Source organism: Eleutherodactylus coqui, chromosome 13, assembly GCF_035609145.1.
Source record: "Eleutherodactylus coqui strain aEleCoq1 chromosome 13, aEleCoq1.hap1, whole genome shotgun sequence".
In the NCBI taxonomy this organism is placed as follows: Eukaryota; Metazoa; Chordata; class Amphibia; order Anura; family Eleutherodactylidae; genus Eleutherodactylus; species Eleutherodactylus coqui.
In genome coordinates, this window is record NC_089849.1 from 13062649 (window position 1) to 13087551 (window position 24903).

At 40.8% G+C, this 24903-nt stretch overlaps 1 protein-coding gene across 1 annotated transcript in view; it reads right to left on the reverse strand.

The window, feature by feature from the left end:
- Nucleotides 1-23547, reverse strand: part of RGS19 (regulator of G protein signaling 19) — a 55505-nt gene extending 31958 nt beyond the window's left edge. The window contains exon 1 of the mRNA XM_066586463.1: nt 23417-23547. The gene's annotated coding sequence lies outside the window, so the exon portion shown is untranslated. The remainder of the gene's footprint in view (nt 1-23416) is intronic.
- Nucleotides 23548-24903: the final 1356 nt, after the last annotated feature.

Here is a 24903-nt window from a genome sequence, read left to right on the forward strand (position 1 = left end):
GGGGAGCATTATGCATTGAGCCCTATAGTATGTAAAGTATATATAAGGGCAATTATACACTGAGCCCTGTACTATGTATAGTACATATAGGAGTAATTATATGCTGAGCCCTGTACGGTGTATAGTATTTATAGGGGACAATGTATAGTTCATAAAGAGGGCATATTATACACTGAGCCCTGTAGTATGTATAGTACATATGTGGGACATATAATACACTGAACTTTGTAGTATGTATAGTACATATGGGGGGGTATTATATACGTAACCCTGTAGTATATATAGTACATATAGGGGACATTACACACTGAGACCTGTAGTATGTATAGTACACACGGGGGGCATATTATATACTTAACCCTGTAGTACCCTGTTTCCCCGAAAATAAGACGCGTCTTATATTAATTTTTGCTCCCAAATATGCGCTACATCTTATTTTCAGGGGGTGTCTTATTTCGCCGCAGCAAATCCGTCTGTGGCCGCTAATCCCTCAATTGGCCAGCTTTGTGGACGAAATTTCACAGAAATCTCGTCCACATGGGACAGCAAATCTGTCACGGCAAAGCTGGGAGAAGCCGGTGTTGTGGTACGGATTCACAGGCCACAGAAATGGAAAAGCGTGCAGCCAGGTCGCTTCAAAACAAGCGGCTGAGTGCCATGGGTTTTGAAGCAGCGCTTTCCCGGCGGAAATCTCGCTGTTTATCGCTGTGGCCAAACTGCGAGATTTCTGCTGGAAATACGCTCTGTGAGAACCCAGCCTTAAGAATCACACAGGGTGCCTGACTCACACACAGACCCATAAAAAAATAAGGGCTGTAAAGTAACGTACCTGTCTGCAGACAGAAGTTCCTGTACCACTTGTAAGCAGGGATGGTATTGCAGCTTCCGGCCACCAGGGGGAGCTCATCACAGCAGACATGTACAGCAGGAGCAGAACGTACAGTATGGACTTTTCCAGCCAGCAAGGGGAGCTCACAACAGCACACTCGTACAGCACAGCAGGGACAGGATAACAGCAGACTGTCTGCAGATCTACCTATACATCTGGAGGTAGGAGACAATGGGGATGGCAGCAGGGGACAGGCCTCTTGACTTGCCTGCACACTTTACTATGCCTTACTATCGGGGGGGGGGGGGTGCCTCATATATGGGACTTCTGCAATTTTCAGGGGGTGCCTTATTTTCAGGGGTGCCTTATTTTCGAGGAAACACGGTATATATAGTAAATATAGGGGACACTATACACTGAGACCTGTAGTATGTATAGTACATATGGGGGGGGCATATTATATACTTAACCCTGTAGTGTATATATAGTACATATAGGGGACATCATACACTGAGACCTGTAGTATGTATAGTACATACTAGTAATTATTAGGACATTATAGTAGCAGTGTTTCTGGTGCCACATCACACTCACAGTAGCTTGATTACCACAAAAGACAAACACAACTTGGCTCCTCCAACAGCAGTGATATCACCACAGGTCCTTCAACCCACCGGATCCCTGTGGTGGGTCATTGTGTTCTGTCAGGACTGCTGAATTGTAGGAAATGATAGTACCAGTGTTTCTGGTGGCGCAATGCGCCACACAGCTCTGTTACATGGTACATGTACACACACAGCTGTACTACACCACCCACATTACACGCACAGCTCTGCTACAAGGTACATGCATTATGACCCCCACACATCACAAACACAGCTTGGCTCCCCCCACAGCAGTTACATCCCGACAGGTCGTTCAGCCCACCGGATCTCTGTGGTGGCGGTAGGTCAGTGTGTTCTGTCAGGACTGCTGTCAAAGTTGTGTCTGGCATAATAGCGGTTTAGTTGTATTCTCAGTGTTATTTTTGCCCTCCCTTCCCAGAGCCCTAACTGTGCTGTTCCTCTGTCGGTCAGACTCTGTGTTTTATATATGTTAGTAAAAGAGATGAAGAAAGAGGGTGGAGCGAGACCCAGTGAGAGCGGTGAGATAGTCCTGGAGTACAAAGTGTTTCAAATGATGGAGGTGCTGCCAACCAGAAGACGCTCCACCAGATGGGTGTGAGTATAGCGAAAAGAGTGGGGAAAATACTGGTGTGAAGGGGCAACCCTCTAAGCTAATAGAAGATTGTGGTCCATTATGTGATGGGGAAGGCACTCAACATAAAAAAACAGCAAGTGAAAACGCGTTTTGGGAACAAACCCCTTAATGGATTGAACACGACAGAATGTCTGGGAATGACACAATTCCAACGGTTTTTGGATGTGCCAGAGGTCCTGTATGTGGCAGGGAGACAGGGAGGAAAGAAGTGCCGAAGCAGGAAGTGGGAGCAGGTTTTCCATGCTTAGCACTTCTTTCCTCCCGGCCACATACAGGACCTCTGGCACATCCAAAAAACTTTTTGAACTATGACAAGGTCTGGATTTTTTTCTGAACTCACTGTTGTTTGGTCAGGGTGGTATGGCAGGGGCGCAGGGCATGAGTGCAGTGGAAAGCACCCCATACACTGTAAGTTCTCATCTGACACATTTTGTTTGTTCCTGGTTGGGGGTGGTGGTGAGATAATAGTCAGCTCATGAGGCAAGATGGGGTTCACCTCACAGATATAGGACTCGAAATATTCCTATCGAGATGGCAGGATGGCGCTGAGCAGGCTGTCCCGATGGGTGGGGGTTAAAGCTCAGTGCGGTAAATAACTGCTCATCCATGGGGAAAAGTTGGAAACAGTCACTTAAGGGTTCATTGGTGGAGTTGCCTACTGAGCGTACGACTTTGGCCCAGGTGGGAAAGTTATGAAGTTGGAGTTTTTCGAGAGAAGGTTAAAATGTTAAATAAATGGTTACAATAAGATAGAGCTGTGGTTGGCCCTCACCCATACAGAGAATGTCTTGTGGTTTTTTGGGATGGGACAGTTGCTATGAGGGCGAGGGCGGTTTTCGGGGTCTTAGAAGTCTAAGTAGGAAGAGCTCCAAACATCGAAAAAAAAAAAGTTGCACAATCCCTCTAAGAGCGGTGCAGTCAGCGTCTTAATGCCATACAACATGTATTTCACAGCAGAACCACCCTATGTAACCCGGCGCTGTGCTGTTCGCACTATCTGCCGCCACCAGATGCAGAATAACGCGTTCTCGTCGGTGGCAGTTTAGGCTGGGTTCACACAGAGCATAATTGCCGCGGACTTTCTGCATGGACATTCCACCTGCGGCTTTAGTTCCAAGATTAGCCAGCAAAGTGGACGAGATTTGCAAAAATGGCGTCCGCACACTGCGGCCAAGCCGTGCTGAAATTAACACGCCTCACGGAATTCAAAGCCGCAGCATGTCAATTCTTTCCCCGTTTCTGTGGGGAGAGATGGCCGCAGTGGAATGCAGGCGACGAAGCCGCTCCAAAATCCGCAGCGAAAGGCCGTGGGGTTTGAAGCTGCATTTCTCCCGCGGAAATCTAGCGGTATTTCCATGCAGTCATTCCGCGAGATTTCGGCAGGATTTCGGTCAAGTGTGAACCCAGCCTTAGTCTACGGCTCCAGCTAAGGGTAAGTTCACAGGGGTAAGTGCGATATCGGTCTGAGTAGCTCAGACCGATATCGCACTTGCAGACCTGCAATATTTGCTGCGAGTGCTTCGTGTTTTACGCGTCGCTGCAACATGTGATTTAGAGGAACGTGTTTTATGTGTGAAAATCGCATGTTGTTTCAATAGGACAAATACAAAAGTCGCACTCACAATACAATCGCATTTCATGCGAGTGTGATGCAATTTTTTTTTTTTATGCTGTCATAGGGGGGGAATGCGACTGCATTTCAGACCTGCCAATCAGGGGGCAGGTCTGACTCACACCCCCTTCACACCCACTGCAGGCCGGCCGCGCGAAACTCCGGCTGCCGGGAGCAGGTGAGTATGTATATATTTTTTATTTTAACACTTTTCTGGATTAATTGCAGGGAAGGGCTTATATATTTAAGCCCTTCCCGACAATTCACCCCGCGCACGCCGGCAGCCCATTGCTTTCAGTGGAACCTGCTGTATTGCCGGTTCCATTGAATTCAATGGGCAAACATCGTTCTTCTCTGCCACAGCTGTTACAGCTGTGGCAGAAAAGAATGATTTGTCTTCTATATGTTCTCAATGGGGTCAGCGCTGCTGCCGCCGGCCCCATTGAGCGCATATAGTGAAGAGAACAGGAATCGCAGATCGCAGATAGGTGCGATCTGCGATTTCTGTTCTATAATTTATCGGACGAGCGCATAAAAAGCGTTCATGTGTCCGATACCATTGCAAAGCAATGGTTTTATAAAATCGCCGGACGCATGCGCATGCGCAAATCGCGGCTAAAAACGCCCGTCTGACTAAGCCCTTAAAGTGTATCCGAATTTTAACACGTTTTCTAAAATACACCAGGTTCTCCTCCCCAATATTTGCCATTGTTTGCACCATTTCATGCCTGTAAATTCTAATTTTCAGGTGTTCTTCCCCATTTTTCTGTTGCTCTGCTGTTTGCATTACACTTTCAGGGAGGGGTTATGTAGCGAGTCTAGCATTCTGCCAGGAGTTTACTGTCCTGACTTCCTTGTCCTTACTTTTCATGCTAAATTGCTAAGTCTCTGGTCCAATCAACAGGGAAACAGTATATTAATGCCCATCCCTCTGTTTTCCCAGGACGAACATTCATTTAGATTCTGGCCTATTTGCTAGTAAACCCACTATTATGTGTGTGTAATGTGTACACATGCATACGCACACTGTAACAGCAAGAGAGGCAGAGACTGTGGAGATCCTTATCACAGAGTCTACAGATCTGTCAGCCTGCAGCCTGTAAGTGCACAGGAGCTGCCTGTGAAGATGGCCCCTTCCCCTGTTGTTTGTGTCATTATTACTACAGAATCTCTGTACCTAATGACAGAGAGGGGATTGCAGAGAAGCTATATGGGAGACCCCTAGTGGCAGACTGTGATTTACAGAGGTAAAGCAATGACATTTTAAATGTGAGTGTATTACAGTAATAATGAGACTAAGGGCTTCTACCCACTAGCGATACTTTTTCTTGCGATGTGAGAGCGATGATTATGAAACCAATGATTTTCAATGGTTTCATACTCATTTGCAATTTTTATTCTTAAGTCTTGCAGCGCAGAGAAAAAATCTGCAATATTGCTCAGTGTTTTCAATGGGGCAGGCGGCAGCAGTTGTGACAGGGGGACCGCAGGGATGAAGGAATCCTCTGGCACAGCTGTGGCAGAAATCTGTGATACTATCCCACTGCTTTCAATGGGGCAGGCACTGCTGCGGCACCACTGAAAGCAGTGGGTTGCAGGCAACCCCTGTAGTGATTATTTTCGGGGAAGGGCTTGAAATATAAGCCCTTCTCTGAAAATCCGCCATAGCTGTAAAGAAAAGTAGAAAAAAAAAATTAATGAAGGAATCCTCTGCCATAGCTGTCACAGCTATGGCAGAAGTCCGCGATGTACTCCGTAAGTTTTTGAGTGAACTGGCGCTGCTGCCTCCGGCCCCACTGAAAGCAAGGAGCGATATTGCAGCGTTTTCTCTGCGCTGAGAGGCACTTTATCTAGCATCACTAGAAAAAATATCGCTAGTGGGTAGGCACTAGAGATGAGCGAACATACTCGTTTAGGGCGATTTCGCAATCGAGCATCGCTATTTTCGAGTAACTGACTACTCGGTTGAAAAGATTCGGGGGCACCGAGGGTGAGAGGGGGGTTGCAGAGGGGAGTGGGGAGGAGAGAGAGCTCCCCCCTTCTCCCCACTGCTACCCTCCGCTCCACCACGCTGCCCCCCGGCGCCCCCCGAATCTTTTCACCCGAGTAGCCAGGTACTCGAAAATAGCGATGCTCGATTGCGAAATCGCCCTTAACGAGTACGTTCGCTCATCTCTAGTAGGCACCCTATGGCTGCTTTCACAACTGCATTAGGGTTCAGTTCAAGTTCTGCTCAATATTTGGAGGAGAGAAACTGATATTAAACGGGAAAAAAACTGATCCGTTTTATTTTCCTCATTGATTTCAATGGGATATAAAAAAAACGGCAAGCAAATTGAAAGGCTTCACTTTGTTTCCATTCTATTAGGTATCTGTTTTTTAGACAGGAAAATAATACTGCTCCTTATGTACAAGAATATAGCTACTATAATACTGCCCCCTATGTACAAGAATATAACTACTATAATACTGCCCCCTATGTACAAGAATATAAGTACTATAATACTGCTCCCTATGTACAAGAATATAACTACTGTAACACTGCCCCCTATGTACAAGAATATAACAACTATAATACTGCCCCCTATGTACAACAATATAACTACTCTAATACTGCTCCTATGTACAAGAATATAACTACTATAATACTGTCCCCTATGTACAAGAATATAACTACTATAATACTGCCCCTATGTACAAGAATATAACTACTATAATACTGCCCCCTATGTACAAGAATATATCTACTATAATACTGCCTCCTATGTACAAGAATATAACTACTATAATACTGCCTCCTATGTACAAGAATATAACTACTAAAGTACTGCCTCCTATGTACAAGAATATAACTACTATAATACTGCCCCCTATGTACAAGAATATAACTACTATAATACTGCACCCTATGTACAAGAATATAACAACTATAATACTGCTCCTATGTACAAGAATATAACTACTATAATACTGCCCCCTATGTACAATAATATAACTACTATAATACTGCCTCCTATGTACAAGAATATAACTACTATAATACTGCCTCCTATGTACAAGAATATAACTACTATAATACTGCCTCCTATGTACAAGAATATAACTACTATAATACTGCTCCTATGTACAAGAATATAACTACTATAATACTACCCCCTATGTACAATAATATAACTACTATAATACTGCCTCCTATGTACAAGAATATAACTACTATAATACTGCTCCTATGTACAAGAATATAACTTCTATAATACTGCCCCCTATGTACAATAATATAACTACTATAATACTGCCTCCTATGTACAAGAATATAACTACTATAATACTGGTCCTATGTACAAGAATATAACTACTATAATACTGCCCCCTATGTACAAGAATATAACTACTATAATACTGCTCCTATGTACAAGAATATAACTACTATAATACTGCCCCCTATGTACAGGAATATAACTACTATACTACTGCCCCTATGTTCAAGAATATAACTACTATAATACTGCCCCCTATGTACAAGAATAGAAGTACTATAATACTGCCCCTATGTACAAGAATATAACTACTATAATACTGCTCCTATGTACAAGAATATAACTACTAAAGTACTGCCCCTATGTACAAGAATAAAACTACTATAATACTGCCCCCTATGTACAATGATATAACTACTATAATACTACCCTCTATGTACAAGAATATAACTACTATAATACTGCCCCCTATGTACAAGACTATAACTACTATATTACTGCCCCCCTATGTACAAGAATATAATCACTATAATACTGCCCCCTATGTACAAGAATATAACTACTATATTACTGCCCCCCTATGTACAAGAATATAATCACTATAATACTGCTCCCTATGTACAAGAATATAACTACTATAATACTGCACCCTATGTACAAGAATATAACTACTATAATACTGCACCCTATGTACAAGAATATAACTACTATAATACTGCCCCCTATGTACAAGAATATAACTACTATAATACTGCCTCCTATGTACAAGAATATAACTACTATAATACTGCCCCCTATGTACAAGAATATAACTACTATAATACTGCCCCCTATGTACAAGAATATAGCTACTATAATACTGCCCCCTGTGTACAAGAATATAACTACTATAATACTGCCCCCTATGTACAAGAATATAACTACTATAATACTGCCCTCTATGTACAAGAATATAACTACTATAATACTGCCCCCTTTGTACAACAATATAACTACTATAATACTGCCCCCTATGTACAAGAATATAACTACTATAATACTGGTCCTATGTACAAGAATATAACTACTATAATACTGCCCCCTATGTACAAGAATATAACTACTATAATACTGCTCCTATGTACAAGAATATAACTACTATAATACTGCCCCCTATGTACAGGAATATAACTACTATACTACTGCCCCTATGTTCAAGAATATAACTACTATAATACTGCCCCCTATGTACAAGAATAGAAGTACTATAATACTGCCCCTATGTACAAGAATATAACTACTATAATACTGCTCCTATGTACAAGAATATAACTACTAAAGTACTGCCCCTATGTACAAGAATAAAACTACTATAATACTGCCCCCTATGTACAATGATATAACTACTATAATACTACCCTCTATGTACAAGAATATAACTACTATAATACTGCCCCCTATGTACAAGACTATAACTACTATATTACTGCCCCCCTATGTACAAGAATATAATCACTATAATACTGCCCCCTATGTACAAGAATATAACTACTATATTACTGCCCCCCTATGTACAAGAATATAATCACTATAATACTGCTCCCTATGTACAAGAATATAACTACTATAATACTGCACCCTATGTACAAGAATATAACTACTATAATACTGCACCCTATGTACAAGAATATAACTACTATAATACTGCCCCCTATGTACAAGAATATAACTACTATAATACTGCCTCCTATGTACAAGAATATAACTACTATAATACTGCCCCCTATGTACAAGAATATAACTACTATAATACTGCCCCCTATGTACAAGAATATAGCTACTATAATACTGCCCCCTGTGTACAAGAATATAACTACTATAATACTGCCCCCTATGTACAAGAATATAACTACTATAATACTGCCCTCTATGTACAAGAATATAACTACTATAATACTGCCCCCTTTGTACAACAATATAACTACTATAATACTGCCCCCTATGTACAAGAATATAACTACTATAATACTGCCCCCTATGTACAAGAATATAACTACTATAATACTGCCCCCTGTGTACAAGAATATAACTACTATATTACTGCCCCCCTATGTACAAGAATATAATCACTATAATACTGCCCCCTATGTACAGGAATATAACTACTATAATACTGCCCCCTTTGTACAACAATATAACTACTATAATACTGCCCCCTATGTACAAGAATATAACTACTATAATACTGCCCCCTATGTACAAGAATATAACTACTATAATACTGCCTCCTATGTACAAGAATATAACTACTATAATACTGCCCCCTTTGTACAACAATATAACTACTATAATACTGCCCCCTATGTACAAGAATATAACTACTATAATACTGCCCCCTATGTACAAGAATATAACTACTATAATACTGCCTCCTATGTACAAGAATATAACTACTATAATCCTGCCTCTATGTACAAGAATATAACTACTATAATACTGCTCTGATGTACAAGAATATAACTACTATAATACTGTCCCCTATGTACAAGAATATAACTACTATAATACTGCCCCCTATGTACAAGAATATAACTACTATAATACTGCCTCCTATGTACAAGAATATAACTACTATAATACTGCTCTGATGTACAAGAATATAACTACTATAATACTGCCCCCTATGTACAAGAATATAACTACTATAATACTGCTCCTATGTAAAAGAATATAACTACTATAATACTGCTCTGTATGTACAAGAATATAACTACTATAATACTGCTCCTATGTACAAGAATATAACTACTATAATACTGCCCCCTATGTACAATAATATAACTACTATAATACTGCCCCCCTATGTACAAGAATATAATCACTATAATACTGCCCCCTTTGTACAAGAATATAACTACTATATTACTGCCCCCCTATGTACAAGAATATAATCACTATAATACTGCCCCCTTTGTACAACAATATAACTACTATAATACTGCCCCCTATGTACAAGAATATAACTATTATAATACTGCCCCCTATGTACAAGAATATAACTACTATAATACTGCCCCCTATGTACAAGAATATAACTACTATAATACTGCCCCCTATGTACAAGAATATAACTACTATAATACTGCCCCCTATGTACAAGAATATAACTACTATAATACTACCCTCTATGTACAAGAATATAACTACTATAATACTGCTTCCTATGTACAAGAATATAACTACTATAATACTGCTCCTATGTACAAGAATATAACTACTATAATACTACCCCTATGTACAAGAATATAACTGCTATAATACTGCCCCCTATGTACAGGAATATAACTACTGTAACACTGCCCCTATGTACAAGAATATAACTACTATAATACTGCCTCCTATGTTCAAGAATATAATTACTATAATACTGCCCCCTATGTACAAGAATATAAGTACTATAATACTGCCCCTATGTACAAGAATATAACTACTATAATACTGCTCCTATGTACAAGAATATAACTACAAAAGTACTGCCCCTATGTACAAGAATAAAACTACTATAATACTGCCCCCTATGTACAATAATATAACTACTATAATACTACCCTCTATGTACAAGAATATAAGTACTATAATACTGCCCCCTATGTACAAGAATATAACTACTATATTACTGCCCCCCTATGTACAAGAATATAATCACTATAATACTGCCCCCTATGTACAAGAATATAACTACTATAATACTACCCTCTATGTACAAGAATATAACTACTATAATACTGCTTCCTATGTACAAGAATATAACTACTATAATACTGCTCCTATGTACAAGAATATAACTACTATAATACTACCCCTATGTACAAGAATATAACTGCTATAATACTGCCCCCTATGTACAGGAATATAACTACTGTAACACTGCCCCTATGTACAAGAATATAACTACTATAATACTGCCTCCTATGTTCAAGAATATAATTACTATAATACTGCCCCCTATGTACAAGAATATAACTACTATAATACTGCCCCCTATGTACAAGAATATAACTACTATAATACTGCCCCTATGTACAAGAATATAACTACTATAATACTGCTCCTATGTACAAGAATATAACTACAAAAGTACTGCCCCTATGTACAAGAATAAAACTACTATAATACTGCCCCCTATGTACAATAATATAACTACTATAATACTACCCTCTATGTACAAGAATATAAGTACTATAATACTGCCCCCTATGTACAAGAATATAACTACTATATTACTGCCCCCCTATGTACAAGAATATAATCACTATAATACTGCCCCCTATGTACAAGAATATAACTACTATATTACTGCCCCCCTATGTACAAGAATATAATCACTATAATACTGCCCCCTTTGTACAACAATATAACTACTATAATACTGCCCCCTATGTACAAGAATATAACTACTATAATACTGCCCCCTATGTACAAGAATATAACTACTATAATACTGCCTCCTATGTACAAGAATATAACTACTATAATCCTGCCTCTATGTACAAGAATATAACTACTATAATACTGCTCTGATGTACAAGAATATAACTACTATAATACTGCGCCGTTTGTACAACAATATAACTACTATAATACTGCCCCCTATGTACAAGAATATAACTACTATAATACTTCCCCCTATGTACAAGAATATAACTACTATAATCCTGCCTCTATGTACAAGAATATAACTACTATAATACTGCTCTGATGTACAAGAATATAACTACTATAATACTGCGCCGTTTGTACAACAATATAACTACTATAATACTGCCCCCTATGTACAAGAATATAACTACTATAATACTTCCCCCTATGTACAAGAATATAACTACTATAATACTGCCTCCTATGTACAAGAATATAACTACTATAATCCTGCCTCTATGTACAAGAATATAACTGCTATAATACTGCTCTGATGTACAAGAATATAACTACTATAATACTGTCCCCTATGTACAAGAATATAACTATTATAATACTGCCCCCTATGTACAAGAATATAACTACTATAATACTGCCCCCTATGTACAAGAATATAACTACTATAATACTTCCCCCTATGTACAAGAATATAACTACTATAATACTGCCCCCTATGTACAAGAATATAACTACTATAATACTGCCCCCTATGTACAAGAATATAACTACTATAATACTGCCTCCTATGTACAAGAATATAACTACTATAATACTGCCTCCTATGTACAAGAATATAACTACTATAATACTGCCTCCTATGTACAAGAATATAACTACTATAATACTGCGCCGTTTGTACAACAATATAACTACTATAATACTGCCCCCTATGTACAAGAATATAACTATTATAATACTGCCCCCTATGTACAAGAATATAACTATTATAATACTGCCCCCTATGTACAAGAATATAACTACTATAATACTGCCCCCTATGTACAAGAATATAACTACTATAATACTGCCCCCTATGTACAAGAATATAACTACTATAATACTTCCCCCTATGTACAAGAATATAACTACTATAATACTGCCTCCTATGTACAAGAATATAACTACTATAATCCTGCCCCCTATGTACAAGAATATAACTACTATAATACTGCCCCCTATGTACAAGAATATAACTACTATAATACTGCCTCCTATGTACAAGAATATAACTACTATAATCCTGCCTCTATGTACAAGAATATAACTACTATAATCCTGCCTCTATGTACAAGAATATAACTACTATAATACTGCGCCGTTTGTACAACAATATAACTACTATAATACTGCCCCCTATGTACAAGAATATAACTATTATAATACTGCCCCCTATGTAGAAGAATATAACTATTATAATACTGCCCCCTATGTACAAGAATATAACTACTATAATACTGCCCCCTATGTACAAGAATATAACTACTATAATACTGCCCCCTATGTACAAGAATATAACTACTATAATACTTCCCCCTATGTACAAGAATATAACTACTATAATACTGCCCCCTATGTACAAGAATATAACTGCTATATTACTGCTCTGATGTACAAGAATATAACTACTATAATACTGTCCCCTATGTACAAGAATATAACTATTATAATACTGCCCTCTATGTACAAGAATATAACTACTATAATACTGCCCCCTATGTACAAGAATATACCTATTATAATACTGCCTCCTATGTACAAGAATATAACTACTATAACACTGCCCCCTATGTACAAGAATATAACTGCTATAATACTGCCCCCTGTGTACAAGAATATAACTACTATAATACTGCCCCTATGTACAAGAATATAACTACTATAATACTGCCCCCTATGTACAAGAATATAACTACTATAATACTGCCCCCTATGTGCAAGAATATAACTACTATAATACTGTCCCCTATGTACAAGAATATACCTATTATAATACTGCCTCCTATGTACAAGAATATAACTACTATAACACTGCCCCCTATGTACAAGAATATAACTACTATAATCCTGCCCCCTATGTACAAGAATATAACTACTATAATACTGCCCCCTATGTACAAGAATATAACTACTATAATACTGCCTCCTATGTACAAGAATATAACTACTATAATCCTGCCTCTATGTACAAGAATATAACTACTATAATACTGCGCCGTTTGTACAACAATATAACTACTGTAATACTGCCCCCTATGTACAAGAATATAACTATTATAATACTGCCCCCTATGTACAAGAATATAACTATTATAATACTGCCCCCTATGTACAAGAATATAACTACTATAATACTGCCCCCTATGTACAAGAATATAACTACTATAATACTGCCCCCTATGTACAAGAATATAACTACTATAATACTTCCCCCTATGTACAAGAATATAACTACTATAATACTGCCCCCTATGTACAAGAATATAACTGCTATAATACTGCTCTGATGTACAAGAATATAACTACTATAATACTGTCCCCTATGTACAAGAATATAACTATTATAATACTGCCCTCTATGTACAAGAATATAACTACTATAATACTGCCCCCTATGTACAAGAATATACCTATTATAATACTGCCTCCTATGTACAAGAATATAACTACTATAACACTGCCCCCTATGTACAAGAATATAACTGCTATAATACTGCCCCCTGTGTACAAGAATATAACTACTATAATACTGCCCCTATGTACAAGAATATAACTACTATAATACTGCTCCTATATACAAGAATATAGCTACTATAATACTGCCCCCTATGTACAAGAATATAACTGCTATCATACTGCCCTCTATGTCGTCACTACTCTTTCCTCTTTTGCATTCAGTGGGAGGGAACAATGACCAGAAGCGACAGGCTTCCCTCCCAGGATTAAGAGAATATGACATTAGTGATCCATCCTGATGTGGAGGGATGCTGAAAATTAAAAATAAGGTGTCTAGTGAAATGTTTACCCTAGTAATGTTTGTGGGGTCAGTTATTATTATTTCTGTAGTGCCCTGTAAGTTGTTTGTAAGTGTTTTTAGTAGTTCACATCAGTAATATACTGATTCTGATCTTTGTTAAGAACTTCCCAGGCTGTTTCTCTGTTCTACAAACTGTAACAAGTTATTAAAACACACGAGCAGATCTTTATCTCGGCGCTGACCAGGGTCAGATTACATCTCTGCATTTCCTCTTTTTCCTTCCTGGATGTCTTGTGTTAAGTAACAGACACATGTTCATTGGTATTGTCAATATTCTAATAGATATATGCAGGATTCAGGGGGTTCACTTATATACTATTCTGGCTGGGAGGTGCATATTTTGTTAACGCCATAGAAACCAGTCAACAATGACCCTTTATCGGACTGGTGCAAGACAAAAGTAAACATCTTACTGGTTACTGTGATGCGGTGCGGCGAAGGTTCATGATGACCAGCACTGCAGTCCCTGACCCCTTTCCATTGACAGAATGCAAGTGCTGTAAATGGCAGGAATGCTGTCTACAGTTATTACGGAGCACCTTAATTAAAGGAAAAACCACCTTTAGTTACACTGAAGTAACACTTTATTCAGGACATCAGCCCTTTTATGATTTACACTTTTCTCTATGGACATTATTCCCATGACCCCCGAGTGCAGCGTAACAATCCAGTAAAAATTCAGTAAGCTGAGTGACTTCCAATGAGACCTGGTCACCGATGCTACACCAGTCGGGGCCAGGATTACACAGCCAACCGTGTGGGATTTTCTCATATGACAATATGGAAAATATACCAAGAATGGCGTGATCGAGGAAAAACAAGGAAAAGGGATCCTGTGGATGGACACAACTAGTCACCGAAAGGGGTCAGAAGAGGATGTCAGGAATCATCTCTGACGAACAGGCGCTGCACAGTCAAGAGCAGCCGAATACAACACTGGTGCTCCAACTAACATGTCCATATGTACAAAGGGCCAAGACTTCACTGCCAACCATGTCGGGTTTACTCGTGTAACGGTATGAAGAGTATACCGAGAATAGCGTGATTGAGGAAAAACATGCAATGAAAATGGATGCTGTGGACTGAAACAACTCGGCACTGAAATGGGTCAGAGGAGGATGTCAAGAGTCATCGTAACGAACAGGGACTGCACAGTCAGGAGCAGCCGAATACAACGCTGGAGCTCCAACTAACGTGTTTTAGCACACAACTCGCCATTCCTTAGCACGGAGGGGGTATAACAGCAAGCAACCAATGCCAGCGCCGTTGTGTCTAAGAGAAACAGAAAGGTGAGACTCCAGCGGGCAAAAGAGCGCAAAACTTGTATTACTGAGCAGCGGAAAAACATCTCCTGGTCAGATGGGTCCAGATTTCTGTTGCCCCGTGCTGTTGGGAGGTCTTAATTAAGTGGCCATTATTCGATCTTAAGTTAGGACCCTCTACTGCACATGCATCAAACTCAAGGCCCACGCACAAAATACAGCCCGCTACATCATTTTATGTGGCCCTTGACGAGGTCCGTATGTAGAAGGGTCTTAAATGCTACCTGCTCAGCGCTTCCCATAGGAGGTGAAGCGCTAAGCGAGAAACGGACGAAAAGCCCGCGAGCCGGCGCATGTCTTTCTGTTTGAATATTCCCCTCGAGCGCGGAAGACCTTAGCGGAGACGTCAGCACTCGTCCATTCGTTCAAAAAACTGTCGGACCACGTAAAAGGGCCTTCAGTCTGCTCTATATACACTTCCCAACCACGGGACGTTTATATGTGTTTGGTGGTCCTGAAGTGGTTAAGTCAGGGATTTCCATGATAACAGAATGGACACTTGATTCTGGAAATCAGATACAATGTTGCAATCTTCTTGTGAACACTGTGGATACTGTTGTGGTTTTCGGGTGACCAGTATAAACCATAACTGTATTGTTGTCCCTTATGTAAATGTCGCACTGATGGCTTGCACAAGAACCCTCATTAGTCATTATGCAAATTTTCGGAATTTGATCAAGCAAATGTGTTCTGCTGTGAGTTCTGTACAGTCGCTCATCAATTTTGTACACTACTGATAAAATCCGGCTAAACTACCGCTTGGGGGCTCAAGCAGAGGGGTATTATCAGACTTTCTGGATTATTGGATTGACATTGAAGGTGGAAATTGAGATATTACTACCTACAGGTATAAGGTGAGGAGGATCAGGATATTACTACCTACAGGTATAAGGTAAGGAGGATCAGGATATTACTACCTACAGGTATAGGCTAAGGAGGATCAGGATATTACTACCTACAGGTATAAGGTTCGGAGGGACAGGATATTACTACCTACAGGTATAAGGTAAGGAGGATCAGGATATTACTACCTACAGGTATAAGGTTAGGAGGATCAGGATATTACTACCTACAGGTATAAGGTTAGGAGGATCAGGATATTACTACCTACAGGTATAAGGTTAGGAGGATCAGGATATTACTACCTACAGGTATAAGGTTAGGAGGATCAGGATATTACTACCTACAGGTATAAGGTAAGGAGGATCAGGATATTACTACCTACAGGTATAAGGTAAGGAGGATCAGGATATTACTACCTACAGGTATAAGGTTAGGAGGATCAGGATATTACTACCTACAGGTATAAGGTTAGAGGGGTCAGGATATTACTACCTACAGGTAGAATGTTAGGGGGATCAGGATATTACTACCTACAGGTATAAGGTAAGGAGGATCAGGATATTACTACCTACAGGTATAAGGTTAGGAGGATCAGGATATTACTACCTACAGGTATAGGCTAAGGAGGATCAGGATATTACTACCTACAGGTATAAGCTAAGGAGGATCAGGATATTACTACCTACAGGTATAAGGTTCGGAGGGACAGGATATTACTACCTACAGGTATAAGGTAAGGAGGATCAGGATATTACTACCTACAGGTATAAGGTTAGGAGGATCAGGATATTACTACATACTGGTATAAGGTTAGGAGGATCAGGATATTACTACCTACAGGTATAAGGTTAGGAGGATCAGGATATTACTACCTACAGGTATGAGGTTAGAGGGATCAGGATATTACTACCTACAGGTAGAATGTTAGGGGGATCAGGATATTACTACCTACAGGTATAAGGTAAGGAGGATTAGGATATTACTACCTACAGGTATAAGGTCAGGAGGATCAGGATATTACTACCTACAGGTATAAGGTCAGGAGGATCAGGATATTACTACCTACAGGTATAAGGTCAGGAGGATCAGGATATTACTACCTACAGGTATAAGGTAAGGAGGATCAGGATATTACTAACTACAGGTAGAAGGTTAGGAGGATCAGGATATTACTACCTACAGGTATAAGGTCAGGAGGATCAGGATATTTCTACCTACAGGTATAAGGTCAGGAGGATCAGGATATTACTACCTACAGGTATAAGGTTAGGAGGATCAGGATATTACTACCTACAGGTATAAGGTAAGGAGGATCAGGATATTACTACCTACAGGTATAAGGTTAGGAGGATCAGGATATTACTACCTACAGGTAGAATGTTAGGGGGATCAGGATATTACTACCTACAGGTATAAGGTAAGGAGGATCAGGATATTACTACCTACAGGTATAAGGTAAGGAGGATCAGGATATTACTACCTACAGGTATAAGGTTAGGAGGATCAGGATATTACTACCTACAGGTATAAGGTTAGGAGGATCAGGATATTACTACCTACAGGTATAAGGTAAGGAGGATCAGGATATTACTACCTACAGGTATAAGGTAAGGAGGATCAGGATATTACTACCTACAGGTATAAGATTAGGGGGATCAGGATATTACTACCTACAGGTAGAAGGTAAGAGGGATCAGGATATTACTACCTACAGGTATAAGGTTAGGAGGATCAGGATATTACTACCTACAGGTATAAGGTAAGGAGGATTAGGATATTACTACCTACAGGTAGAAGGTAAGAGGGATCAGGATATTACTACCTACAGGTATAAGGTTAGGGAGGATCAGGATATTACTACCTACAGGTATAAGGTAAGGAGGATTAGGATATTACTACCTACAGGTAGAAGGTAAGAGGGATCAGGATATTACTACCTACAGGTATAAGGTTAGGAGGATCAGGATATTACTACCTACAGGTATAAGGTTAGGAGGATCAGGATATTACTACCTACAGGTATAAGGTAAGGAGGATCAGGATATTACTACCTACAGGTATAAGGTAAGGAGGATCAGGATATTACTACCTACAGGTATAAGATTAGGGGGATCAGGATATTACTACCTACAGGTAGAAGGTAAGAGGGATCAGGATATTACTACCTACAGGTATAAGCTTAGGAGGATCAGGATATTACTACCTACAGGTATAAGCTTAGGAGGATCAGGATATTACTCCCTACAGGTATAAGGTTAGGGAGGCACACTAACTTTGGTCATGCAGAACAGTTCCGGGACTAGAACGCTGTCCTGCAGGTGGCAATAAGCATTTAACTCACTTGGTATGAAGTCCTGGTCCAGTAGCAGCTGCCGCCATTGATGTAGCTGCTACTAATCACTACTGAGATCACTAATGGAGGCACTATCATTACTGGGCAACCAACCGGGGCTCTCTTACTACGCGGGTCACACTCTGATTACAGCAACGGCAAGCCCCCAGGTATAGGGTTAGGAGGATCAGGATATTACTAACTACAGGTATAAGGTAAGGAGGATCAGGATATTAGTACCTACAGGTATACAGTTAGGAGGATCAAAATATTACTACCTACAGGTATATGGTTAGGAGGATCGGGATATTACTACACACAGGTAGAAGGTTAGGAGGATCAGGATATTACTACCTACAGGTATAAGGTAAGAAGGATCAGGATATTACTACCTACAGGTATAAGGTAAGAAGGATCAGGATATTACTACCTACAGGTATAAGGTAAGAAGGATCAGGTTTGTACTACCTACAGGTAGAAGGTTAGGGGGGTCAAGATATTACTACCTACAGGTATAAAGTTAGGAGGATCAGGCTATTACTACCTACAGGTATAAGCTTAGCAGGATCAGGATATTACTACCTACAGGTATAAGCTTAGGAGGATCAGGATATTACTACCTACAGGTATAAGGTTAGGAGGATTAGGATATTACTACCTACAGGTATAAGGTAGGGAGGATCAGGTTTGTACTACCTACAGGTAGAAGGTTAGGGGGGTCAAGATATTACTACCTACAGGTATAAAGTTAGGAGGATCAGGCTATTACTACCTACAGGTATAAGCTTAGCAGGATCAGGATATTACTACCTACAGGTATAAGCTTAGGAGGATCAGGATATTACTACCTACAGGTAGAAGGTTAGAGGGATCAGGATATTACTACCTACAGGTATAAGGTAGGGAGGATCAGGATATTACTACCTACAGGTATAAGGTCAGGAGGATCAGGATATTACTACCTACAGGTAGAAAGTTAAGAGGATCAGGATATTACTACCTACAGGTAGAAGGCTAGTGGGATCAGGATATTACTACCTACAGGTATAAAGTTAGGAGGATCAGGATATTACTACCTACAGGTATAAGCTTAGGAGGATCAGGATATTACTACCTACAGGTATAAAGTTAGGAGGATCAGAATATTACTACCTACAGGTATAAGGTCAGGAGGATCAGGATATTACTACCTACAGGTATAAGCTTAGGAGGATCAGGATATTACTACCTACAGGTATAAGGTCAGGAGGATCAGGATATTACTACCTACAGGTATAAGGTTAGGAGGATCAGGATATTACTACCTACAGGTATAAGGTAAGGAGGATCAGGATATTACTACCTACAGGTATAAGGTAAGGAGGATTAGGATATTACTACCTACAGGTAGAAGGTTAGGAAGATTGATATATTACTACCTACAGGTAGAAGGTCAGGAGGATCAGGATATTACTACCTACAGGTATAAGGTCAGGAGGATCAGGATATTACTACCTACAGGTATAAGCTGAGGAGGATCAGGATATTACTACCTACAGGTATAAGATTAGGAGGAACAGGATATTACTACCTACAGGTAGAATGTCAGGAGGATCAGGATATTACTACCTACAGGTAGAATGTCAGGAGGATCAGGATATTACTACCTACAGGTATAAGGTAAGGAGGATTAGGATATTACTACCTACAGGTATAAGGTTAGATGGAACAGGATATTACTACCTAGAGGTAGAAGGTAAGAGAGATCAAGATATTACTACCTAGAGGTAGAAGGTTAGGAGGATCAGGATATTACTACCTACAGGTATAAGGTCAGGAGGATCAGGATATTACTACCTACAGGTATAAGGTTAGGAGGATCAGGATATTACTACCTACAGGTATAAGGTCAGGAGGATCAGGATATTACTACCTACAGGTATAAGGTTAGGAGGATCAGGATATTACTACCTACAGGTATAAGGTCAGGAGGATCAGGATATTACTACCTACAGGTATAAGGTAAGGAGGATCAGGATATTACTACCTACAGGTAGAAGCTTACGAGGATCAGGATATTACTACCTACAGGTATAAGGTTAGGAGGATTAGGATATTACTACCTACAGGTATAAGCTTGGGAGGATCAGGATATTACTACCTACAGGTATAAGGTTAGGAGGATCAGGATATTACTACCTACAGGTATAAGGTCAGGAGGATCAGGATATTACTACCTACAGGTAGAAGGTAAGAGGGATCAGGATATTACTACCTACAGGTATAAGGTTAGGAGGATCAGGATATTACTACCTAAAGGTATAAGGTCAGGAGGATCAAGATATTACTACCTACAGGTATAAGCTTAGGAGGATCAGGATATTACTACCTACAGGTAGAAGGTCAGGATATTACTACCTACAGGTAGAAGGTCAGGATATTACTACCTACAGGTATAAGGTCAGGAGGATCAGGATATTACTACTTACAGGTATAAGGTAAGGAGGATCAGGATATTACTAACTACATGTATAAGGTTAGGAGGATCAGGATATTACTACCTACAGGTATAAGCTTAGGAGGATCAGGATATTACTACCTACAGGTATAAGGTCAGGAGGATCAGGATATTACTACCTACAGGTATAAGGTCAGGAGGATCAGGATATTACTACCTACAGGTATAAGGTTAGGAGGATCAGAATATTACTACCTACAGGTATAAGGTCAGGAGGATCAGGATATTACTACCTACAGGTATAAGGTAAGGAGGATCAGGATATTACTACCTACAGGTAGAATGTTAGGGGGATCAGGATATTACTACCTACAGGTATAAGGTAAGGAGTATCAGGATATTACTACCTAGAGGTAGAAGCTTAGGAGGATCAGGATATTACTACCTAAAGGTATAAGGTCAGGAGGATCAGGATATTACTACCTACAGGTATAAGCTTAGGAGGATCAGGATATTACTACCTACAGGTAGAAGGTCAGGATATTACTACCTACAGGTATAAGGTCAGGAGGATCAGGATATTACTACCTACAGGTATAAGGTAAGGAGGATCAGGATATTACTACCTACAGGTATAAGGTTAGGAGGATCAGGATATTACTACCTACAGGTATAAGGTCAGGAGGATCAGGATATTACTACCTACAGGTATAAGGTAAGGAGGATCAGGATATTACTACCTACAGGTATAAGGTAAGGAGGATCAGGATATTACTACCTACAGGTATAAGGTCAGGAGGATCAGGATATTACTACCTACAGGTATAAGGCAAGGAGGATCAGGATATTACTACCTACAGGTATAAGCTTAGGAGGATCAGGATATTACTACCTACAGGTATAAGGTAAGGAGGATTAGGATATTACTACCTATAGGTAGAAGGTTAGAGGGATCAGGATATTACTACCTACAGGTATAGGGTTAGGGAGGTCATGCAGAACAGTCCCGGGACTAGAACGCTGTCCTGCAGGTGGCAATAAGCATTTAACTCACTTGGTATGAAGTCCTGGTCCAGTAGCAGCTGCCGCCATTGATGTAGCTGCTACTAATCACTACTGAGATCACTAATGGAGGCACTATCATTACTGGGCAACCAACCGGGGCTCTCTTACTACGCGGGTCATACTCTGATTACAGCAGCGGCGAGCCGCACTGCCGCCAATACCGGAACTACAGCTAAACACTTGTCAGGTTGCTGCCCGGCTGGCTCACAAGTGGTAGCTTTACACAAGCTTTACAAGCCAGTAAAAAGTAAATACTGGCCAGGTAGCGACTCGCTACGCCTCTGAGGTCCTACGGAGTGCTGTCTGATGCGGCAGTCGATGCATGCCGTAGGCTATAGGTTTGGCGGTTTTCCATGTGCTTCTCTATATGAAGTGTGTGAAGGATGCCTAATACTGGGGTCTTTTATGTGCTTTAGAGGTTCTGGTGCCCATTAGAGATGAGCGAACGTGTTCTTAACGAACACTTACGCACCCAGACACCGGCTTATCCGAGGACTTCAGTGTCCGCGCGTAAGTATTCGGCCGGCGCCGGGCGGCGGGGGGAGGTGCGGCGGCGCGGGCGGCAGCAGCGGGGAACAGGGGGGAGCCCTCTCTCTCTCCCTCTCCCCCCCACTCCCCGCCGCACCCCCCCGCGCTGCCACGGCGACCCCCGAACTTTTTTCGCCCGAGCACGGAATTGCTCGCAAAGTTCGGTGCTCGGGTGAAAAGGGGCGGAGCCGAACACGTTCGCTCATCTCTAGTGCCCATCAAGCATCAGTCGCGACTGCCACCTCTGCATACCAGCTATGCCCCTGATGTAACCAGGGCATGCTGGTAGTTGTAGTTCCACAACAGCTGTGGAGACACAGGTTGCAGGTCCCAGATCTGGGCGCAGCAGGCAGCAATCCTGAATCCTATTCTTAGTAGGACCACCAACCACACGAGGCGATCTGTTAACGTTCACCCGCAGTCACACTTGACTTCGTACCTTCGTTGCTGCTTCTCAGCACTTTAGCTGGTTGGATTTCTCTTGACCCTCACAATGTTGGGCGACCCTCTAATTCTGAATGCTTGGTGCCAGTCTGTAGACGTTTAACCATCTTCATATTTCAGACATCCTTTTAAAATGCATATGTGTCCCCAAACGTCCGCCTATAAGATCTGATGAGCTCAAGCCACACCCTAGAGCCACCCAGAAATGGGCACATTTCTGCTTTTTTTTTATTTTTTCGCTCTGCGTAGTTTATAATGTGAGTTCAGATACAGAAGCACCTGCCTGAACAGCCTGCAGGGCATGGGCAATGGTGGAGGCTTATGTTTTTCGGGCTGGCACTTAAGGAGTTAACCAAGGATTGTCCAAGGACCCATAGGCTGCTGCAGGGGTTAATGATTGCAGCACAAGGGGGGCAGGGTACCCAATTCTTTTCCACTTCCTCCTTCTGGCTACATGTTTCTCTATATGGTTTCGCAGATCCGCCACCTCCGCCAGTCACCCAGCCTCGTGCCCCATCAGCTTTTTTTTTCGGTTCCTGCACTTATTGCAAAACCCGTAAATGCTTATTTCTCCAACAACAGCAAAAAAAAAAAGCTTAAAGTTTACTCCTCGCCAAACACTGCGCAAGTGCCATCCTACAGACTGCGCCCATTTCTATGGAATTTCACTAGAATACCCTAAGAAAGGCAAATGCTGCACAGTTTTTAACCCCTTTACTGCTGTACTTGCTCAGAAAGCCAGATCTATTTCTTTTTGGGACCTGTGCATGCGCAGGGGATTCTGCGGCGGTGCTGCCGATCGAGAAAGAGATGTCCAGGAAGTCTGTGCAGTCAGCCAGAACGAGGGCAAAAGCAATTGTGCGGATGCCTGTCCTAGGATGTGCGGCGCATGCGCAAGATTGGGCCAATAATGTAGGGGACAATCAAAGAAATTTCGAAGAATAGTCTAGGCAGCTGCATGGGGCGGGCGGTCCACGGTATGGGGGTTTTATAAAGTTTTATAAGTTTTGCTTTTTGCAAAATCTGTAAATGTTTATTTCTCCAGCAGCAAAAAAACCTTCAATGTAACTCAGCACGGAACACTGCGCAGGCGCAAATGACCCCCATTTATATGGAATTTCACAAAAATCCGCTAAGGAATTGCAAAGTTTTTAAAGGAACTCACAAGGATTAGAACAACATGGCTGCTCTCTTCCAAAAACAGCGCCACCCCTGTCCATGGGTTGCGTGTGTTATTGCAGCTTAGTCCTGGAGCTGAGCTTCAGTACCACACATAACCCTTGGACAGATGTGACGCCATTTTTGGAGGAGTGCAGCCATGTCTTTCTAATCCTGGAAACTCCTTTAACTCCCTTATTGCTCTACTCGCTCAGATAGTCAGACCTGCTTCTGTTTGGGACCGGCGCATGCGCAGGGAATTTTGCTGCAGTGGCACCAATTTAATAAGCGATGTCCAGGATGCGGAGCAGCACATGTAAAGTA